We start from the raw sequence: 4079 nt of genomic DNA, 5'->3' as shown, positions 1-4079 counted from the left end.
ATCTTCCTTCCTAGGCTTCCCAAACTGCTGGGTTTACAGGTGTGAGGCACCATGCCCAGTCTCTATGACTATAACTGTAAAACATGTAAACCACAGTTCTATTTTGTTATTTTATGGAACATAAATTCTAGGAGCTTCATTTCCTCCCAGTTAGGTAATAAACAGCATGGGTTTGAGGAATAAAATGTTGCAAGAAAGGAGACCTGTGGCATTTTCCAGTCATCAGTGGAAGGATTCCTGTAGGACCAGTTTTTCCCTTTATTGTCAGAGATCCATGACACCAGGAGAGAATTGAGAAGCCTCCATTCCACTTTCTAGCACCTTTAAAAGATCTCTAGACATGAGAGTTTTTCCAGTTATTACTGCCCAGGGCCACACTGAACATAGTTGGCTGCTCTGAAGAGCCAAAAACACAAGACTCTAGGGAATAACAGTGCATCTGATTCACCATCCACAAGGAGCTTTAAAGGCAGATGAAGGTGGTGTGGGTGAAACGAATAAAAACACTGTTATTTTGGAAAGCATCTTGGAAGATGCTTTGGTGGAGTGAAGATGGATTTCATATAAATATAGGCAAAAATCCCCAAGCAAGCCCTGAATCCCCTACCCAAGGTCTTCATAAAACAATAAAACAGAAACAAACGAAAACACCCACTGCTTCATATGTTGCTTGCCTAACCTAACTATTCATAGTGCTTGAAGATTGGCCCAGGTGCAGTGGCTCACACCTGTAATCCCAGCACTTTGGGAAGCCGAGGCAAGAGAAGACTGCTTGAGGCTGGGAGTTCAAGACCACCTTGGGCAACATAGTGAGACTGTGTATATAAAAAAAATTTTTTTTGTTAATTATAGTGCTTGAAGATCTACTATTGCAGATTATGCATTGGATTTTGAAAGACAAACAAAAGGCAGGGATCATGTATAAATAGCAGTTGTTTGCATTCCTACCTGTTTTATAGAACTATGATTAGTAAGCTATAATTCAATGAGACTGAACGATAGATTTGTCTTCTAATGAATAGGAAGACATTTCTAGGGTAGAATTGCTAGGAGTAGTTGCTGAAGTTGTGTGAGCAGAAGAACGAGATGTCAAAGTTGAATGTGTCTTCCCGAGGCTGGACATTTGAGTGAATGGTGATTGCACATAAGACAGACAGTGATATACCAACTTCAAAAATATAGCAACGCAAAGAAATGACCAATGTTTGAGACAATGGATATGCTATCCTGATCTGATCTGTTCACTATACATTCTACATATTGAAACATCATTATCCACATCATAAATATTATAATTATTACATGTCAATTTAAAAAACAAAATAAAATAATATACAGCAAGAGCTTCAAGCCTCCTTGAAGCTAGTAGAATTTTATTTAGCTTTTCTGTCACAAAAGTTAGGCAGGGTTGAGTCACTTTATTACCTAATAACAAGCAACTTTGCAAAATATTCAGGAGCAATATCTCAGTATTTCCATTGCAGGGACTAGAAATCACTCCTCCCTACTAGTTAGCTTTCACCCCGTGGTGAATGACCTTTCATCTTATGGCCAATCTTAGGTATAAACTACCAACCTGTCTCACTGCTTACCACCTGGGCAGTCATTGTTTCTTTTTACTATGCACAAGATCTATGTAGCAAAAGATTAAAAGTAAACCAAAACCACCACCACGACCAAGACCCTACCATCTATTGAGTTAGCCAAGAAATTCCACTAGAGTCTTTGTGGCCATGCTTTAATAACGTGTAACTAACAACACTAAAATATGTTAGGCTTAAACTGTTATTATGTCACAATAGATTCAGCCTTGACATCTTGTTTAATGGTTGCTCAAAATTATCCAGACATGGCTTAAGAAGATTAATTCTGGCATCTCACCCAAAGCCTGCAACGTTGACCTCCAGTTTATATTTATTTCGTTTAGTCTGAGTTTGCCAGTGTATTGTATTCAATGTTGTAAACCTCCACAAATCATTTGTGGAAAAGAGAAAGTGTACAAATAAATCAAAATAAATTAGGCCTCAGTTTTGCCTAAAGACCAGACCCAGAGCTAGAAACACAGTATACATATATGTATATACTGTGAGAAGTGATATATCTTTACTATATATATATATAAATAACTATATATATATAAATAACATCACACAAATATTTTTTTCATTTTCATTTCTTTTTGTTTCACAATTGAGTCCTTATGGAAAAACTTTATGCTCAAACAGCAATCATCTGCGAAAATATACAAAGTCACTAGCTCTATATGGAAATTTTGATATCGGAAAGCCTCCTCACCTTAACCTGTTACTTTAGGTGATTTTATTTCACCATTGGCATTATTCTGAAGACTAGACTGTCTAAACTCATAAAGTGAATGTGAAAGATATTTCCAGTCAAGATTGGCTGACACAATTCATTTTACAATCTGTCAACCTGACCCATTAGTTCATAAAGGATAGTATCACACTGGTCTTTAAGGGGAAAAGTGGATAGCACTGAAGGAAAATTGTATTGTTTTATAAGATAATCATCAAGTTGCTTTGCAGTATCAGTATAATTAAATATTGTTAATGGGGTAAACATTGTTTGAAATGAATATAAAACATGCCTGGAAATTGCCTCATGGAAACACTGGTTATATGCTATTACATAGAAACATTTGGAATACATTATATGAACATACACAAACACACAGAGGAGTACAACACTAGCCAGTTTATTCAGCATACATGTCTGAAGTTATCTAATTTTCAATAAGAAGCATAGAAAAAATATTTCAGGCTAATTTCTAAAGAAAATATTATTTTAAGTGGTTTCTTCTACAATATTCAAGTGATCCTTTATTAACTCAGTTCATTCAACAATTACACTCCTGTGGAAGCTATATAAAATAAAATGCCAGTCATTTTCATAATGAATCTGTGTTTATCTAAGTTTAAGAAATCTGTAGTAAAAAGTCACCTGATTTAAGCATCTTAGTTTTAAATAAAGATAGAGATTATCAATAATACTACCTCCATAGCTTCTTTAAGGAAATTAGTCAAAATCTACCCATATTTCTTGCTACAACCTATCTTTGTTGGCTGAACATAGGAGCCAGGACTCCTGTATTACATAATTTCAAGAGGCATCATTTACACTGCAGTCTAAGTCATTGGCACTCCTGGAGGTTTTGCAGTTCACAACCTGCACAACCAAACTTGGCAGCTCCGAAAAGAATCCCTGCTGCTGAATGAGATCTCAGGACTTTTCCTAAACATGCTTATTCAAACATCCATGAGGACTGAAAGATGAAACATTGCATTTTTTATTATAATAAAACTAAAAAACATAAAACCAGTTATATAGTTTTTGTCAATTGTATCTTAGGAGTCTGCTAAAACCAAGAAAATAATTTTCATGGGTTCTTGGGGTCTGGGGAGCAGAAGATAGATAGGGCAGTGAGGTATTGTCTAACTGACCAAGTATCTTCCTCTCAGGGGAAGTGAAATAAATAGAAACATTAAAAACACACCATCTTTACAATGGTCTAGCATATAGTCTTTTGATAATACTGCCTGAGGCCATATTGGAGCTGTATAGTAAAAAACACAGTTATCCTGCTCTGGTAGTTGTCAGGGTACGTGGTTCTCAAACTCTGCATTTCAACTAAACTTCCAGGTGATACTGATGCTGTTCATCAGGAGGCCACTGTTTGAGAATCATGGCACTAGTAGAGATCCTATAACCAATGAGAGTTCATGTAGACTAAAATTTCCAGAACAACACTCATGTTAATGTATGTTAAGATGAAAAGACAAGATATAAGTCTTATGCATGATATGTTCCCAAACTTGTAATACATCAAATATTGTTGATGGACTAAAGACTGTTTGAAATGCATAAAGTTGTCAACTGTGGTTGCTTTTTGATGTTAAGATGAGACAAGTTCTAGAGTGGTGCTCGTGTCTGTTATCTCAGCAGTTTGGAAAGCCATGGCAGGGAGATCACTTGAGATCAGGAGTTTGAGACCAGCTTGGGCAACATAGCAAGACCCCATCTACACACACACACACACACACACACACACACACACACAC

This window comes from Rhinopithecus bieti, unplaced genomic scaffold (assembly GCF_001698545.2).
Source record: "Rhinopithecus bieti isolate Rb0 unplaced genomic scaffold, ASM169854v2 scaffold_13900, whole genome shotgun sequence".
In the NCBI taxonomy this organism is placed as follows: domain Eukaryota; kingdom Metazoa; phylum Chordata; class Mammalia; order Primates; family Cercopithecidae; genus Rhinopithecus; species Rhinopithecus bieti.
The sequence above is the reverse complement of the archived record's forward strand: the minus strand, read 5'-3'. Positions refer to the sequence as shown.